At 39.5% G+C, this 20,120-nt stretch overlaps 1 long non-coding RNA gene across 2 annotated transcripts; it reads left to right on the top strand.

Moving 5' to 3' along the window:
* Positions 1-13,344: 13,344 nt before the first annotated feature.
* On the top strand, positions 13,345-16,903 carry LOC130737865 (uncharacterized). Of its 2 annotated transcripts, XR_009019000.1 has the most exons (3): positions 13,361-14,035; positions 15,435-16,005; positions 16,123-16,903. It is a non-coding gene; the product is annotated as an uncharacterized LOC130737865 (long non-coding RNA). The 2 variants fall into 2 exon arrangements; XR_009018999.1 differs by having other exon boundaries at positions 13,345-14,035; positions 15,435-16,903.
* Positions 16,904-20,120: the final 3,217 nt, after the last annotated feature.

The raw sequence follows: 20,120 nt of genomic DNA, 5'->3' as shown, positions 1-20,120 counted from the left end.
GAGTTGATCTTCAAGGATGGAAGCCACTTATTGAAGATGCTTCACATTGAACGGAGGTTCAAGGATCTGAACATCATCATCCTCTTTTTCTTCCTTCTTCCTCAGCAGGGATCTCACCCGTTTGAGTTATTAGGAGGGTTTTTGAGGTAGATGGAGGCTTGGGAGTGAAATGTTGAACCAAATTTCTCAGGGTAGCCTCACTTTGAACGATACCTTGAATGAAAGAATTGAAAGGAGGCAAAGGTTCAGTTGTGGTGGATGTGGAAGTGGTTTGAATTGGGATGGATGAAATGGCAGTGGTAACTGTTTGGATATTTGATTGGGGGGCTTGTGTTTGAGTGGGAGCTGTTTGGGTTGATGTTGGCATGGAAGTAGATATAGGCATGGGTTGTTGAGGAATAACTACTAAAGCAGAATCAGAGTTAATGCTTTCAGTAATTACTTTACTTGATTCTCTGATTCTCTGATAGAGATGGATCTGGTGGGTCTAGCAGTCCTTGCAGGATCTGAAGCTGTCTTTGATCTCCTTTCTCTTTGTACTTCTGAGATCTTTTCAGATGTTTGTTTTAGTCCTGATTCCTTCTTCTGAAGTGGACCCTTCAGAGGCAGTTTCAGCCTCTTGCCTATGGGCTCGACATCTAAATCAGTGGAATCTTCCGCTTCTGCTGATTCCCTTATGACTTGGAGCACATTTTCGATGATCTCACAGTCATCCTGCTCAACTTCTTTTTCAACTTGAGTTGTTTGAATTCTTTGCCTTTTTACCAGAGGAACATCATCTTCGGTTTCCTCATCAGATGATTCTTCAATAATTGCTTTCCTTTTGACATTCTTTCGCGGGAACTTCTTCTTCTTGGGTTCCAGAAGAAGAATCCATAGAGCTCTCAGATTGATATTCCTCAGATGACTCTTCTGGAGTCCTTTCAGTAGAGGATTCTGGAACTTGGTCCTCTCCAGTGACCAATTGTCATAGATCTCCTTATTGACTAAGTTCCTCATTCCAGGAACATTAGCATCAACATTTTTTATCCTTTTTCCTTGCAGGAACTTCATACCCAGCAGTTTTGCAATGGACTCTTCTGAAATCATAATTTTCTTGTCCAGCACATGACAGACGACATAGTAGTCGTTGCAAACTGCATTTTTCCAGAATTCTACAACCAGTTTGTTGTAAATCGGACCACAGAGCCTATCAAAGTAACCAGACCACCCTTGCAAGTTGACTTGATCCCTGATATCAAACCCATGATCAGCCAGGTTGTAACACCCCGAATTCCAGGTGTCACTTTAGTAACCAAAAATATACTTTACGCGGAAAAACAGGTAATTTTTTTTCGTTTGATTCCTTTTAAATCAAGCAATAGAAAATAAAGACATAGCCCAACCACTAAACTAACCAATATACATCAAATATAAGCATGTACAGCCTCAGCTGCACTTCCACGTCACGCGCACTCGCAGTGACTCCAAAGTAGTGTGCCCGTAGGCAAATATTTACAGATCCAGAAGTGTGAGTAAGAAAGTTTATAATTACAACCCACTAGGAGAAAGTCGGCCTCAAAATGGCCTAAGCAAAGACCCCTACAGTCCGACTGACTCACTGTGATCCCTCAATAAGAGAACCACACGAAAAGCCATGCATCGGAAACCTACCCTGTCCCAAAAGTAAGACGAATCAGAGCTCTACACAAAATATGACGCCTGCCTAAACCTACCCTTCCAGTACCAAGTCCACAGCGAACTGAAGTTGGCAACTTGAAGCTCAGCTCCATGCGTCGTAGAACTCCTTTCGTCAGATGTCCACGCTCGTCAGTCCGGTCCTCCATGACCCTTCCCCGATACGTCGCTCGATGACCCACAACATCGATCACCCAAGCGGTGGGGGCATGTCGATCCACCAACTCAAACCTGATCCCCCTCGAGGGAGAGACCGTCGAGACCCAATCCACCGTCGACATCTGGCAGCAGGCCGACCGCCCAAACACAAACATGAAACCAAAGCCCAGGTGCCAGGGTCAACTCACGGAAATAAGTAGATATACACTCAACATGTGATATAGGGTATAGATATATATATGTTATTATATAAACTTATAGGTAATCCTAGCATGTTATGGCTCTAACAATGCTTCAATAAATCAAACAGCACACAATCCCAGTCAGAATGAATGTATGCGTGAAATGCAATCAATATGATCCCGATTGTGACGCGTTCCCGTTTGCCACAAGTGAAGCATTCCCGTTCTTCACTATGGATGAACCATTCCCGTTATTCATCCTGGATGAACCATTCCCGTTATTCATTCTTGGTGAACCATTCCCGTTATTCACCGTATGATGAACCATTCCCGTTATTCATCATTAATGCAGTGGTGAACCATTCCCGTTATTCACCATGAGATGCACAGGCGAACCATTCCCGTTATTCACCCGATTGATGCAATATGGTTAGCCAAACATCGAATCGTCCTCCCACACAAGTGTTTAGCTCAAACCCAAACTCACAACAACTCAAGAGTTAGTGTCGGTCAATACAACACAACTCGGAATAAGTGTCGGTCAATACAACACAACTCCACCAACAAGGGTACACAAGGGTCTAGTGTCGGTCAATACAACACAGCCCAAACAACAAGAGCACTAAGTGTCGGTCAATACAACACAGCTCCAACAACAAGAGAACCCAAGGGATTAGTGTCGGTAAATAAAACACAACTCCAACAACAAGAGTACACAAGGTACTCGGTGACTTTCCATCATCATCGTAGCTCACCTCAGTGGCTTTCCCCAATACCAAAACCCACAACAAAGGTCGACTTTTCCCCATCTCTCGTAAATATTTTCCCCTTCAGTTTCCCTATGCTTAAACGTTAATAAAAATGATTTCAATTCACATTAGTCAGGTTATGAGTTTATTTCTCAAAGTCTAAGTTTCCCAAGTCTTTAGTTTTTCAAAGCTCTATCATTCTAAGTTTTCAAAGATCAACCACCCAAAATACATTTCCCGGGGAAAGACTAAGAATTCCAACATATGGCTAAGTCTCAAACCCCACATTTGGACTTGCCTAGGGTTGTTCATCCAACCCGAAACACCAACTTTAACCAGTTCAGAGGTTCCCCACTCCGAAATCGCGTCAAAACGCACAATCCAACAATATCACAACATCACAAGTTATGGAAAAGCATCATAACATCAACTCATCATCATAATCAACATCAGATAAAACATAAGTCGAATTTATCGACGCCTATCATGCAATCATAGCTAATATGTAAGTTGCCCTAACGTCGAGCTGCTCCAGCCTCGCAAACAAAATCTCCTTCACATAAATGCTTTGAAACTTCCAAAGTTCCTTCAACTGAACCTCGAAGAAAAAAAAGCAGAATCCAAACAATATCGATTAGTTCGATCACAATACAACTCATAAACGATAGACAAAGCATCAAAGCTTCAGAATACAACATTCGAATGCGAAAAGACAAGTTTTCGAAAACGAAAAACTTCCCCTCCATTGATATAGCCCACGACCAGAAAGGAAAAAGGGCTTCGGCTCTTTTTCTTCGATCAAATCAGTTCACAAGGTAGTTTTAGGGTAAAACTAAGGCAAAGAAACTGTCGGAACAATTTTCGGACAATCCGATCAAAATACGGCCGTTCAGGGGCATTTTGGTCCAAAATAACAGCTCAAAACCTCAAAGTTATCAGTTCGGAAAACAAATTTGACAACAATGATCCTAACGACATCCATGACAACAAATCCTAAAGGCACGAAGTCAGATTACGACTTTTCGACAGTAAGGAAATGTGCACAAAAAGGGTTTTGAAACAGTTTTTCAGATCTTGGAGAGCTCGATCACAATCGGCGATTACTGACAGAGGTTTTAGACTCTTGGGAACGTAGGGAAGATAACCCAAGCAAGAAATCAGAGAAAACAGACAGTTTTACAAAAAGTTCAAAACTGTGAGCACAGAAACGACTACAGAAACGCAGTAGAAACAGTAATCAGAGGTAAGAATCATGCTAGTTACCTCAGTACCTCGAAGTAGGGACGAACTGCACGAAGATCGGCCATGTTTTCGCCAAAATCTTTCCTCTCCTCCTCTCTCCTTGCTCGCGGCCTCTAAGGAAGAAAATGAAGAGATATTTTGCTTTTTCGCCTATTTATAGGCGGGTGAAATCGCGGGAAAATGAAAATTTCGCGATTCCGATTTTTGCAGCACGTTCACCGAAGAATTCTAAGAAAGATTCTAGCGTTAGAATTCCAGAACTCAAAACAAATCTCTAACATTAGGGAAAAACGATATCTAAAATCCCAAAAGCGGTGTAAGTTAATCTAACCCGAAAAACTACGTTTTGCCGTGATCGTCAGATGACAAAACTTCCTTCTGAAGAAAGATTGGAAATGTCGAAACAAGTCTGGCATAGCGGACGGAAACTTCGTTAGAAGTCCCGAATAGAAAAAGTCTTCATCCATCGCTTGAAACTAGGGTTTCGAAGCAAAGAAATTAGCGTCGTCGAACTTCCGAAAAGTAAAACCTATCGTGCGTACAGTCCAGAGTTCCGAAATGAAACGCTGGTGGAAGGAAAAATAAAGAGAATCTTTAAATTTTTCAAGGATTCGAAATCTCACTTAATACGTTGCTCTAAAAGCGAATTAGCCTATACTGGACACGCTCACCATAAGGCAGGTGTGCAGACGACTCGCACTAGTTCCTAAAGCGACTACGCAACATTCCTCAAGAAATTCCTGAACTTTCTTCTTCATTAATCTTCCTCAAACATCAAACTCCCGTCACGCTTACACAGATTCTACGCGTGAGTCGGAAATTAACTTGCTCTGTAAATCCAGGTCTTACACAGGTTGTCGAAGTCCACTCTTGCTTCGTTGCATACAACCAGTTCTTCAGCTTTCTTGACGCAGGTAACCACATTGGGTGTGTTCAGAATTTGTTGTGCTGCTTCAAATTTCTGAGTTTCTTGGTCTTCGGCGGTTGGTTTGGAAGAAGTAGTAGCACATGCTCTTGATTTCCTTGATTTACCCATGGTTCTCAAGTAGTGAGATTTAGGGTTCAGAGAAAGAGAGGAATATTGGAGAGAGGAGTGTGAATGAATGCAATGCACACAAAGAGTTTGAAAACCGTCTGTGTAAGTGTGTGGGAGATCGTGTGTGAAGAGTGCGTATAGTGGGTTCGATGGTAACCGTCAAGATTTTAAGAAGTAAAAGGAGTAAAAGCAAAATCAACGGTTCTAAAATAGATAGTCTGAAAATAGCATAGTGGAGGAGAGTAGACATCATCATTATAGCAGATACACCACGCGACTCAAGGAACTATGTCACAAATGAAGTGACACGTGTATTGTTGCCTACCACAGAAGTTTAACCAGTGGGTTAAGTGCTTCTGATCGAATACCTTCTGAAAGGGGTAACATCTGATGACTTCAGAGGTACCAAGGTCAGAAGTTCTGATGAAAACCTTACTCTGGACAAAAGTCCATGTTCAGGTTTTCAAGAATAAATAAAAACCTATCTTCTGCTAAGGGCTTAGTGAAAATATCTGCCCACTAACGTATCAACATACTCTAATGATAGAGTGCCCTTCTGAACATGATCACGAATATAATGATACTTTACCTCTATATGCTTTGCTCTTGAGTGTAGAATGAGATTCTTGCTGAGTGAAATAGCAGCTGTGTTGTCACAGTAAATAGGAACCTTCTTCAGAGACAAACCATAGTCCTCCAGATGATTCTTCATCCATATGGTTTGTGTACAACACGTGGCAGCTGAGACATACTCTGCTTCAGCAGTTGATAGAGCAATTGTGTTCTGTCTCTTGCTTGACCAAGTGACAAGGTTTGCTCCAAGGAAATGGCAGCTTCCAGAGGTGCTTTTTCTTTCCACTCTGTCTCCAGCAAAGTCAGCATCACAAAAACCTGAAAGAGTATACTCCGATGTTTTTCTATACATCAAGCCAAGGTTAGTGGTTCCTTTCAGATATTTGAGGATCCTCTTAACAGCAGTTAAGTGAGTCTCTCTAGGATCTGATTGGAATCTAGCACAGAGATGCACACTAAACAATATATCAGGTCTGGAGGCAGTTAAGTAAAGAAGAGAGCCTATCATTCCACGATAGAGCTTCTGACAAACCTTAGAGGAAACTTCCTCTTTCTCAAGAATGCATGTTGGATGCATTAGAGTCTTAGAGATGTTGCAGTCACTCATGTTGAACTTCTTCAGAAGTTCCAAGGTGTACTTCTTCTGATGGATATAGGTGACTCCTGGTCGTTGATCTATTTGAATTCCCAAGAAGTATTTGAGTTCTCCCATCATGCTCATTTCGAATTCAGCCTGCATCAACTTGGAAAATTCCTTGCACAGAGAAGGATTAGCAGAAAAGAGTATTGTCACCTTTACCCCTTACAAACTCATTCTGTAGAAGAAAGGAGCTAAGCCTTTCGTACCACGCTCTGGGAGCTTGTTTCAGTCCATAGAGTGACTTCTTGAGCTTGTAGACATACACTTCTTCAGAAATGTAGCCATTTAGGAAGGCACTCTTGACATCCATTTGATGGAGAATGATGTTGTGATTCACTGAGAATGAGATCAGTAGCCTTATAGCTTCAAGCCTTGCTATAGGAGCAAAGGTCTCAGTGTAATCAATCCCCTCTTGTTGACTGTAGCCTTGTCTTGTTTCTTGTTACTTCTCCTTTTTCATTCAGCTTGTTTCTGAATACCCACTTGGTTCCTATGACATGGAAACCTTTGGGTTTAGGCATTAAGGTCCATACATAATTCTTGGTGATCTAGCTCTTCTTGCATTGCCAGAATCCAGCATTTGTCTTCAAGAGCTTCATCAACTGATTTGGGCTCAATGAGAGATACAAGTCCCTTCAGACTCAGAAGAGTCTCTTCTGAAGGTTTGAGCATAGACCTGGTTCTGACGGGAGCATCTTTGTTGCCAATAATCAATTCTTCTGGATGAGAGGCAGCTATTCTTTTCTTCTTTTGAAGTTGATCAGAGGTTGTTGGGGCATCTTCAGATGCTTCTGCCTCTGGAGCAACATCCTCTGGGCTGCTCTTTGGTTGATTTACTTCTGAATAATCAATGCTTAAATCTGCAAATCTTTCAAACAGCTTTGACTTTTCTGAGCCAAGCTTATCATCAAATCTAATTTGGATAGATTCCTCAACAGTTTGATGAATAATATTATAAATTCTAAAACCTTTGGATCTTTCAGAATAACCAAGAAAGTAGCATTTTAAAGCTTTAGAATTGAATTTACCCAATTGCTCCTTAGTGTTGATCATGTAGCAAGTACTTCCAAATGGATGGAAGTAAGAGATATCAGGTTTTCTTCCTTTGCATAGCTCATAAGGAGTCTTCTCCAGAATTGGTCTGATGGAGATTCTGTTCTGGATATAGCATGCAGTGTTAATTGCTTCTGCCCAGAAGTGCTTGGCCATACTTGATTCTTGCATCATGGTGCGAGCCATCTCCTGAAGAGTTCTGTTCTTTCTTTCAACAACTCCATTTTGTTGGGGAGTGCGAGGACAGGAGAAGTTGTGAGAGATTCCTTGGGAGTTGAACAATTCTTCAAAATCTTTGTTCTCGAATTCTCCACCATGAGCACTTCTGACAGTAATCACTGAAGTTTGGAACTCCTTCTGAACTTGAGTGATGAAGTTAGTAAACATAGTGTGTGTTTCATCTTTGTGCCTTAGGAACTTTACCCATGTCCACCTGCTGTAGTCATCTACAATGACTAACCCATACTTCTTTCCTCCAATGGATTCAGTTTTCACTGGTCCACATTCTTTGCTTTGAAGGGCTTCTTGGTAAATTTTCCCTTCTGACAAGTTTCACATAGAGCCTCTGATGAATACTTCAGACGAGGCAATCCTCTGACGAGATTTAGCTTGCTGAGTTGAGAGATCTTCCTGAGGCTGGCATGCCCTAGGGGTCTGTTCCAGATCCATTGCTCATCATTAACTGACATGAGACACTTGACCTTCTGAGATAGCAGTTCAGAGGATTTGATTTTGTAAATATCATTTCTTCTCTTCCCAGAAAACAGAACAGATCCATCTGTTTGACTGACAGCTTTGCAGCAGGTTTGATTGAAGATCACATCATAACCTTTGTCAGCAATTTGGCTTATGGAGAGCAAGTTATGCAATAATCCTTCCACCAGAAGTACATCATTGATAACTGGAGTTTTTCCATCTCCTATGGAACCTTTTCCAATGATTTTTCCCTTCTGGTTTCCTCCAAAGCCAACGTCTCCTCCTGACTTAAGCGGTACTAGCTTTTGGAATATAGACTTTATGCCCGTCATGTGTCGCGAGCATCCACTGTCCAGGTACCATGACAGGTGTCTTAACTGAGCTGCATAAGATGTCTCATCGTCATTCTTAGAGTCTGAGTCATCTTCTGAAGCTTCAGCACCTCTGCTGGTGGTAGCCATCAGAGCCTCCCCAGCTTCATCTTCTTCTGACTCAGCTTCATCAGAGTCAGTTACATCGAAGGTCACGAGAGCTTTCTTCTTGAAGACTTTTCTTGGTCTCTTGTCCTTCTTTAGCTTGGGACAGTCACTCTTGTAGTGCCCAGATTCCTTGCACTCGAAGCAAGTTACTTCCTTTCCAGATGATGATTTCTTCTGACCACGTTGCTAGGGTTTTGTCCGTTGGAGTGGCAATCTTGTAAAATCAGACTACTAGGCTGCACGAGGTAGGTGGCGGACAGACTGATGCTTGTACGATTTGTACTATGATAGTGACCTGTCCTTTCACCAGCTGACTTGAGATCTGGAGTGCTTCAGATGAACGTTGGTGAAGCTTCTGATCATAGTCAGACGGAAGCTTGGATCCTCTGACCTTGCAACTTCTGCTTCTGAACAAGTTCCTCAGAACTTCTGAACGTCAGAGCTAGAATAGCTTTGGTCTTCAGATGCCAACTTCTTTCAGGTCTTCAGTACTTGAGTCTTCTACTTCTGGACCGTTCCGCTGGAACATCTGGTCTTCAGAACTTCTGACTCTGGTTCTTCAGTACCTCTTGAGAGCTTCCATCTTCAGAACTTCTGAAGGATTTGCCACTGTTCTGAACGAACATGATAAGCTTTAGAGCTCTCTTTTTAGTATCCCTTGGTTCTTCTTCTTCTGAATAATTAGGCTTGGGTCAGATACAGAACCTGTTTGTCACAACTAAAAGAGACAAACGTTAGGGTACCACAATTGTTCATCATCACAAACCTTAATTGTAATCATCAAAATATAAAGATGCAACCACTGATCAAACCTTGATCTTACAATACTTGGAGTGGGAACTCAAAATAGAGCATGTCTTTGCTTGGAACAACTATGAGGAGGACCAAAAGGTGAAACTTGCAGCAGCACACTTTTCAGACTGTGCTCTTGTTTGGTGGAATAAGTTTGCAAATGAGAGATTGAGAAATGAGGAGCCAGCGGTGGAAACATGGGCTGAAATGAAACGAATCATGAGAAAAAGATATGTCCCTTCAAGCCATGCTAGGGATGTAAAATTTAAACTTCAAAAACTTACCCAAGGCAGCAAGAGTGTTGAGGAGTATTACAAAGAACTTGAGGTGCTTATGTTGCAAGCCAATCTTGAGGAGGATGAAGAGGTAACCATGATTCGATTTATTAATGGTTTATCTAATGATGTTAGAGATGTTGTAGAACTTCAGAAATATGTAGACATGGAGGAGTTGCTGCACAAGGCCACTAAAGTTTAGCAACAACTCAAAAGAAAAGGCTTGGAAAGAAAGAGCTCTTCCATTTCCAACTCCTCTAGTTGGAGGGACAAAAGCAAAGGTGAAGGAGCTTCTGCATCCAGCAAGAACACATCCACACCTCAAGAGAAGGCACCATCAAAGCCTCTTGAGCAACCTCCTAAAAAGAGCAGAGAGGTAAAATGTTTTAAATGCCAAGGCATGGGACATTATGCTTATGAATGTGCCTCCAAAAAGACCATGATTCTTAGGGATGATGGAGACTACACCAGTGAGTCCGAAGGAGAACAAAGTGAAAAAGAGGAGGCAGCCATGAATGGTGAATTGTTGATGATCCGGAGGATGCTTGGTAGCCAACAAAAGCCCAAATCCGAAAGCCAAAGGGAGAACATTTTTCACACAACATGTTCAATCAAAGGACAGGTTTGTATGATGATAATTCATGGAGGGAGCTGCATTAATGTTGCTAGTGAGAGAATGGTAGAGAAGCTGAATTTGGTCACAAAGCCTAATCCTTGGCCATATAAGCTTCAATGGCTCAGTCACTATGGAGAAATTCAAGTAAGTAAACAAGTTGAACTTGACTTTTCCATAGGCAAATACAAGGATAAAGTGCTGTGTGATGTCGTCCCAATGGAAGCTAGTCACATACTCTTGGGGAGGCCATGGCAATATGACACTAAAGATGACCACAATGGCTACTCCAACAAATACTCTTTTGAGCATCAAAGGCCAGAGCATCATACTCAAACCTTTGAATCCTAGTGAGGTGCGTGAGGATCAAAAGAAAATGAGAGAAAAGATTGAACAAGAGAGAAAACAAAAGAGTGAAACACTTGACAGAAATCAAAAAGAAAAGAGTGAAACACTTGAGAGAAAAGAACTTTGTTTGATAAATGAAGTGAGAAAAGAAGTAAATGAGGGTGAAAATAATAGTGATGATCAATTGCTTTCTTGCAAAGAAGTAGATTCGAATTCTAATGATACTTGTTTGTCAAGAGGTGTGGAAATTATTTTGCAGGATCAAGAACCGTGTGATCTCCCATCACTAAGGAGGATTGATAATCACATTGGCCTCATTACAAGTGCACCATTAGCTACTAAGCCAACATTCATGACCAATCCTGAAGAGGTGGAGCAGGAAGTTTTTTATGTGAATCTGACCCACATGGATGATTATTTTAGTATTGGTGATAAAGCTTGCATGCTGAGTGCTTCTTCACATGTTTTTCAGTGTGTCACTAGTTTAAGCAGTTACGCATATTCCCTTGGTGGAGAAATAGAGACAACTGGTTCAAATTAAGCATTCAGAAGAAAATACTTTTTTAAATATCTTGATGAATATGGTTGTTTGCAAAGTGTAGGGCATGCAGATGGGGAGAGCTACTTAACTTTTGAGTTCATTGAACATGAGTGTTTCAGAAGTTGGCTTGCATTCATGAGATTAGTCTTTGATCCCTGAGGCAATCAAGAGCTAAATTCGAGGTCGAATTTTCAATAAATATGCATATGACCAATTGAATAAGTTGGGTCCAAATGCATTATGTTGCTGAATTTTATTTTAGTGTGTTTAATCCACTTCAAGTGGTGTGTGTGTGCATGTGGCGCATGAAGGGCTTAAAGGGAAGGACCCATTCCTTTCTTAAAACTCTTTGAATGTGTTTGAATTTGAATAACTTCTGAATGGAGGAGTTACATCAGCCAAGTCAAAGGATGGAAGAGCTTTCAAAGCCAAGAATGGAGTTACAAAGACAAGGAAATTAAGTGCATAAAGAGCATTGAATGTTATGTTCCCTGGTCATGAATAACAATCAAGAAAGGGAGTTACATGAAGCAATCAACCACCAAATACACGCACAGGGCTGAAGCAAAACACTAACTTCCTCTTTTAATTTGTAACTCCTAGCCTAGGATTTTCCTAGAGAAATTACACCTCATCATTTTTGTAACTAGGCTGAATTTTCTTCTTCTTTATAAGGAAAACTCCTTCATTGTAATTGGGAGATCATGAATGAATTTGAGTAATTTTTCTGAGTTAGTTCATATTGTTTTAGAGGGATTCTCATATCTCTTGAGTGATTCAAGACCTTGACTTATCATAGGTTTGCCACCACCTTTGTGTGACATCTGCACTTCCGTATTCACAAAGTTCCATTCCAATTCTGTCCAACTTTTCCTTGCACAAAATTCTTCCTTATTTTTCCCTTACAACTCTGATTTCTCAAGCCCTAAAATCATCCTAGACGATCCATCAAGCCCTTGCTCCATCTTGGGTCATATCATTTGGTATTCAGAGCTCCGGCTCTAGGATTCTTCATTCTTTTCTTCTCTGGAATTTTGGTTAGAAACTTTTAAATTTGTCTTGTTATTAGTTCTTGTTTTTCCTTTGGCTGAACCATTGCAAATGTTAAGCCTTGTTTAGAAAAAAAAACAGAAGAAAACAGAAGAAAAAAAAAGCAAAAAAAAAGAAGGACGAAAATTCAAAAAATAAATACAAAAAAATATGATGGGTGAATGGTTCTCGTTTAATTAGCCAAAATCAAATTGTCTCAAAGTGATATTGTTGCTAGAATTCCAGTTTTTATTCTTCCTTTCTTTTCTATTCATTTCTATTGTTCTTAAATTTTATTTTATTTTCTTCTTGTGTCCTTTTCTTTGTTCAGTTCTGTTAGTTTTGTTTTGGTTTCTTTTCCTCTTCTATTTTCTAAAATCTATTCTAATCTGTGTGACTCTACACAAATTCAGTGGCATAATTCTTTGTGTGTCTTGACTTTGATTTACTCAAGAGATTGTGAGAATTTTTGAGTGGAAAAAGGAACCCAGGAAGAAACTTTGAAATAGCTTCAGGACCCGTCCAACACGCCTTCGCTGCTTACAGTGGAGCCTTCAACGCCGTCAACAAACCCTTCGCCGTCGTGGTCGCCTTCGCCGCCGTGGTCGCTTTCTTCGTCGCTGTGGTCTGAAACACTCTTAGTTCAGCTCCCTCAATAGATGACATGACAACTCACTTCATTTTCCCTCTCAGAAATTCAAAACCTTGAAATGTGTTAACCATAGTGGGTGGGTTTACCTGAACTAAACTTGGATATAATAATAACTAATAATAAATATGTCTTTATCTTCATTTTTCTGTATATGTTTAAAAATGAAATAAATATTTAAATACGGTGTCAGGTGTCGATCTCTTATTGATCCACGTCAAAACGCGTCGGTCATGTATCATACAATGCGAGTATGGTAGAATTCGCCGATGAAGTAAGACTTGAAGTTCCCTATTTTCCATGATAGGTTGTCATGATTATATTGAGTACACCTGGGGGCTTCTCGCATTTGATCGCCTCCCAGCCTAATAACGATGATAAGCATTGCTTTGCGGGCTTTTACTTGTCTAAGTTCTACCACCATTTGAAAATCATCTCCCATTTATACCATTCGAACCAAAAAACCATCATTCTTGTCTACCAACTTTTGACCGAGTGTTGTGCTTCAATGGTGAAGGTTGCTTTTAAATAATAATAAAAAAATGTAGAAAGATATGTGAAAATTAAAATTGTAAGGCCCTAAGTTCAATTTGGAACAATTTTATGGAAGTTCGAATAAAATTGAAGTTTTAGTTAATGTTTGATAGCTGGCAGATTAGAACTGTCAACTTGTGCGAATTTTTAGAGGGTCTTAACGACTTCATTTGGGAAAACTTCCTTCATGAGAGTTGTAGCCCTTTAAGTCTAGAAAATTCTCGAAGTGGAATCAGGTCATTCCGACCTCTGTAGCTCGAGATATCATCGGTTTAGTGACGATGATCCTGGCTGTACAGTACCAGCGGATTTAATTGATGTGTTTCCTTTCAATTCCGAGTGTGATCGTGATATTACTAAAAAGGACTGAGGTTTTTGATTAGTTTCAGTTCTGAGTAAGTTCTTAAGTGATGGGGTCAAGGGTTTTGACTTGGGTTGGGCTTGAAAGAAAACAAACCCTAGCCCAAGAGAGGGGACGCAGGCTATGAAGGGTCTTGGGAGGGAAAGGGTTTCTTTTCACACTATTCTGAAGAAAGAAACCTGGTGCACTTCTGAAACACGTAAAACAGAGGAGAAAGAGTGAGAGAAACTTTCCCCTTGCACCCTAGCCGTCACCGTCCCAAGCCCCACCACCGTCGACGTGTTCGCACAAGAGGGAGAAGGAGTTCGCGAGCGAGAGGGAGAGAGGAAGGTCACGCGTGGGAGAAGAGGAGAGAAACCAGAACCTTGCTCTTCACTTTCATCTTTTCTTCAAGCCTAAGGACAAAGGTAAGGGCTGGTTCTAGGAATGGGTAGGTTCTTTAGGGAATATGCCATGAATTGCCATGAGAAACAACTTGAGTTTTGGACTGTTTTTGCATGATTTCCTGTACATGCTTGCTTGCTGGAATTTTTCTCTTGAAAAGCCATGAATATGATCCTCAAACGTTGTTTATGATCTGAATCTATGATTTTATGCGAGTTGCCATGGTATTTATTAAGTTTTGTGCTATTTTACACTTGTTATAACATGATCCTTGCTAAATGTTTGGTTCTGAAATTTTGAGTAGATATTTGGGTTGTTGGGGCTGTACCAAGATTGCCATGATCAAAGGGGAAGGAAGGAAAATTATTTTTGAAAACCATAGAGCCATGGGAGTTTCGCTGCCAGTTTCCTGTACTGGACAGCGGACTTCAGAGCCCCTTTTTACCTGTTTATGGTCATCAAATGAAAAAGTGATTAAAATGAAAGTTGTAGATTTTCGAAATATCTTTCCAGACATATAAATATCATAATTTTTGGTTTAGTAATGTGATCTGGGGGTCGTGTTTAGTAACTGTCACACCTGCTGTCTTCCTGTTCCGGACAGTTAGCTTTAAGGCCTAATATCACCTAATTCTGGGACTCAAATGAACAAGTGTGTAACTAGAGAGTTGTAGATATTTAAAATAGCTTTCTAGAAAGGTATCATACGTGATTTTTGGTTGAAAGATGCATTCTGTGGCTCTATTTTTGTGAAAGTTGTTTCTGCTGTCAATATGTTGAAGTTGCGATGATATATTATGCATGAGTGAATGTTCTTGCGTTCCTTTACGTGGATTATATTTATTTTCTGAGTTAATGGTTCAAGGGTCGCTCACCTAGCCGTAATTCCCTTGTAACCCGTGAATGTTGTGTTGTGAAGGTTGTTGTATAAAGAGTATGATAAGACTCTAAGATTGATTTTAGAGACTTAACAAAGAGAAAAGTGTAATAAACTCGCTTGCAAGTAAATGTGAATAATTGGACATAGGTCTGGTGAGGACTATGGACCATGAGAACGATGGTACCTTGCACGCGAGGGTGTTTTGTGGGTTGTACGGTGAGTCCCCACGTGATTGGCTGACTGCGGTCGCCTTGTGATTCTGTGGACGGACGGTGAGTCTGGCGGACGGTGAGTCCCCCCACATGATTGAGGGTTGTACGGTGAGTCCCCTCCGAGATTTGTTCATCTGCGGATGATCGTGATTATGGCCATGGAAGTTTTGGTGGGTTGTGTGAAGTGAGATTCCGTTAGTAACTGACTCTTTCCCATAAAAGACATATAATGTACTTATATTATATATGTTGTTGTTGATTTTGTCATTATCATTCTTTTGTTGGACCTGACCCTGCTTGTTTGCTATGTGTTTGTTTGGGGGGGGGTAGATGGTCGTGAAGATAATGGCGATGACTCATTCTTGGGAGTTGATGCTACGTGACGTGCCAATACTGGAGGACGACTACACTTTAGAGGAAGAGGAAGAGGCTAAAGAATAGGGTTTGGGTTGAGAGTCTTTTGTTTTCTGTTGGGGTTGAGAGTTTCCGAAGTGTTGGTATCGAACAATTTTATTGCTTAAATTCGAATGAACAAGTTTTGATGTAATCTTTATTTTCATTCAGGCCTTTGTTTCGTACTCTTTACAGTTGGTTATTTAAAAAGTTTTACGAAGTTGGTTACTTCCGCGTGTTTTTTGGAAAGGTTATGTTTCAAGAGTTTTTGTAAAATGAAAGGTTTGTCATTAATTGAAGATTAATAAGTGAATCGACGAAAACTCTTTATGAAAATTGGTTAATTAGTTACTGTGTAACACTCGAGAAATCGGGGCGTTACAAAAATAATCTGGGAATGCCATGATAGTAGACTAACTCATCTTCCGGGCAGTTCTCGCAGACTAACTCATCTTCCAAGACATCGCCCATAGACCAACTCATCTTCTAGGGCATTGCCAGTAGACCTGTAAGACCATGATTTGGTTCTGTTGTACATCTCTAGGTTTTTATGATAACAAGCATATATTTGTGGATGAACAATTTTGGTACTCTAACGATTGTCTTTTAAGTGTTTGACAAACAGGTTTTGATTCAGATCAAGAGATAAATTCATCAGAAGTAAAATACCAAACATTGACCATTAATCCGCTTCTGCACTCACTACGTTCTGATGAACGGTAGAATATTCCTTCAGAAGTTATGAAGTTGAATCTCTGATAAAGGGTTATGAAGATGATGACTCTGAAGACTTGAAGATTTGATAAAGGGTTATGAAGATCAAGATGAAGCTCTAAGTGAACGTTCAAAGACTTTGAAGACTTGAAGATTCTGAAGACGCAAAGAAAGTTGGTTCTGAAGACCAGAAGTTCTGAGTGAACGGTCCAGATGCTGAAGACTTGAAGTTCTGAAGATCCAAGCAACCTCGTGACTCTGATTTGAAACTTCACTAGTTCCAATGAGAAGCGCCTCTGAAGATCAGAAGTTAAAAGGAAAAGGCATGTGTCACTATCAAAAGTACAAGCGCAGTGTACTATTATGACCGCCTACCTAACGAGGATCAGCCACAGCAGGTTCTGGAAATTCCAGAAGTGCCCTCCAACGGATAGAATCCTTCTACAGATACACCACGTGAAGCTTGGTGTATATGAAGGCCAAAGGAAGAAATAGCTAAGAGATACCATTGTAATCAAAATACACTCAAGTGAATACCTTATCAATCTATTTCTTCATTGTTATAAAATCTGTTTACAATTGCTTGTTTAGAAGCACTTCATTGTAAACTCAAACTTGTTCAAATCGGTTTGTAATTCCTTAAGGGACAAGTTTAGGTCAAAATAATAAAAAGAAAGTAAAATTGCCAAAAACCTCTCATTCAAACACTGTAGAACAATGTTAGCCTTGAGTCCTTCAATAAAGGTGTGTAGGAGTGGGCATTCATGTCAGGCACCCAATTAAAAAACCTTAAAAAACTCATCTCCACGTTAGAACTACGTAGCATTGATGTCTCCTCACAGAAAATATGTAGGCCAGGATTTAATTCTCGACAAGCACCCTAAAAAAAGAACATTAAGGTTCTTGGGTAAATAATTTTAATAAAAAGAAAAAAAAAAGGAAAAACTATAGAAAATCGAGTAAAATGAATACTTTTCAAAGTTAAGGAATCATAATTGATCTTAGATACAGTCTTAGAACGGGCGTTGTGTGGTGCTAACACCTTCCCCACGCGTAATAGACTTCTGAACTTGATATCTGGTTTGTAGACCATTCTTTTAGGTTTTTCGATGTTCCCATTTAAAAAATTGGTGACGACTCATCTCTTAATAGATTAGCCTCTTAGTGCGACGCGACCCCGATAGCGACAATAAGTTTATCATTCTAAACCCTTGATGTTATTTTTTTATTATTATGATTTTAGTTGAAATATTTTATGTAAAATTGTCATCAAAATGTTTTTTCTCAATTTACATTAACGTCTCTTGTTTTTTTTTAGAAAATAATAATATTTAAAATTCATCAACAATAAAAAAAATTACACTATATATATATATTTTTAACTAACATTTATATATTTAAACAATACAAATTTCTTACAATTTTTTTAAAAAAGGATAACAGTACACAAATTTGACGACAATGTCCTAGTGCGTTGCACGGGTAATTCAACTAGTTCTACTTGAAAAGAGAAGAATGTAGTTGATAGAGAAGAATTATGGTTGGTTAATATGAAACGTGATAAGCGAGGAAAACTTTATTAAATGAAGATATAGGTGAAATAAACTTTGCAAAAAAATGTATTCACTTTCTAAAAGAATAAACTTTTTAGAATATAAAAAAGTACTCAAAACATATATCTTTCTGGAACAAAGGGAATAATTTACATGAACCGCATTGATAAATTAATTCAAAGAAAGGGCACAAATGAGAATATGATTGAAAAAAAAAGCAAATATCTTTCTCTCTCTCTGAGCATAAGACTTCAATGTATTTAGATTTTGGGTTTAGAGTACTCTGCATGTAATTGTGTTAATCGTGAAGAGCAAATTAGCTCTAGATTATACTGAAATTTGCTGGTGAAATGGTTACTTTCAAATCAATAATTCATCCACAGCGGAATTTTTTTTTCCGTGGTTGGTTAAATGATCAAATGTGATTGGATGATGTGTTTAATCCAAACTTTCTCATGGATCATTTAGATAATGATTTGCTTCCCAATTTTTTATTTTATCAATTTCTTTATTTTTAGTTGCAATAAATCAGCCCACAAATTAAGGATCCCTAGTCCCTATAAATGTGTAAAAAGGTATAGGTTATGTGATATCTTCGTCAAAATTACCAATAATATTAAACGAAAGCGGGATCCAAAGACAACAACCACAGGGTCGGTGACACAAAAGCCTGTCCCTTTAGGAAGAAAAGGCTTCCTGCACCATCACCATTCCTTATTCCTTACCTTAGTCGCATTCTAACGTCATCTTAGTAGAATCCTTTAATTCAAGGGACGGCCAAAAAGCAAAGGCTAAGTTTGAAAAAGAATCTTCCATACTAAAAAAAATATATAAAAAAAAGAAAAAGTGGAAAAAATTATTAATTCCTAACATGCAAAAGGAAAAGAAAGTAATCATGGTATTGGACTGTCTGAAGGTGCTTGCAGTCTGCAGATCAAGATAACGCTTTAAGTCTTTAACGCCTTTCTCTTACTCCTGTCCCTTGGATTCCCTTTCATATTTTTTTATATTCTTACAGTACAACTAAGAATTCCACTATGGTATTTCAATTTCATCTTTTATATCAATCACTAGTATGTATACCCGTGCCGATGCACGGGGACATATTTTCAAGTATATAATAATTTGCTTTTAATATATAAAATTATTTATTTTGTATGAATAAACAAAAAATTGAAATACAATTTATTGTGTTTTTAATTTGTTTATGATATAATAATTATGGAAAAGCTTTCATATAATTTAGGAATTGCTCTCTCCCTCTCCCTCTCCTCCTGTTAGAATATAATATAAAACCATTAATGTGACCCTTACCCAACAGCTTAAGCTTTTGAGATAAGTGGTTGTTTGACATGGTATCAGAGCTTCTGTGACCGAGAGGTCTAGAGTTCGATCCTTGCTCCCCTCACTTTCTAATTAAAAGTAGAATTTAATTAAGCACATGGTAGGCGGGCCTGTGCATTTATCCACACTTTAAGCCCAAAGGGCTCTTGCGTGAGGGGGCGTGTTAGAATATAATATAAAACCATTAAAGTAGCCCTTACCCAAAAGCTTAAGCTTTTGGGATTAAGTGGTTGTCTGACATGGTATCAGAGCCTCTGTGACCGAGAGGTCTAGAGTTCGATCCTTGCTCCCCTCACTTTCTAATTAAAAGTGGAATTTAATTAAGCACATGGTAGGTGGGCCTGTGCAATTATCCATGTAACACCCCGATTTCGGTGGCGTCACTTTAGTAACCAAAAGTAAACTTAATGCGGAAATACGTGAATATTTTTTTTTCCGATATAATAACTAAGACAAGACTGAATTAAATAAAACCCAAATGCGAAAAGCAATAAAACTATTACACAATATATATTTACAACCCCCGCTGTAAGTACCCAACCTCGTCACGAGTAACCTCCAGTGACGGAAAGTAGTAGAAAAGGACGCCCGTAGGCAAAAGGTATAATCCAAAAGAAAGGTCAGGTGTCTGCAACACTGTCCCTCAAAATAAGAATAAGTCAGCCCAGATGGCCTAAAACAAGACCTCTTAAGTCCAACCAACTCTCTGTGATTCCCGTAAAGGAACCACACAAAAAGCTATAGGTGGGAAACTACCCTGTCCCCAAAGCAAACAAATGATGTTCAGAGCTAAGACTCTACTCCTACACTAATCCCATCTCGAGGAGCTCACACCAGCACTAAAACCTACATGCTAGCATGATCGTCGTCCGAATTCGAAATCCAGAACGACCTAGTCTATGTACACCATCCGTCCTCCGCTCGCTATCGCGATGCGCTCCTGTTCCAGCATCCCAACTCTAGTTTCCCCCGAAGGGTGAACCGTCGTGAACCAATCCGCCAAAGACATCTG

Source organism: Lotus japonicus, chromosome 2, assembly GCF_012489685.1.
Source record: "Lotus japonicus ecotype B-129 chromosome 2, LjGifu_v1.2".
Lineage (NCBI taxonomy): Eukaryota > Viridiplantae > Streptophyta > Magnoliopsida > Fabales > Fabaceae > Lotus > Lotus japonicus.
Note: the sequence above shows the minus strand (reverse complement) of the source record. Positions and strands in the feature narration are given on the sequence as shown.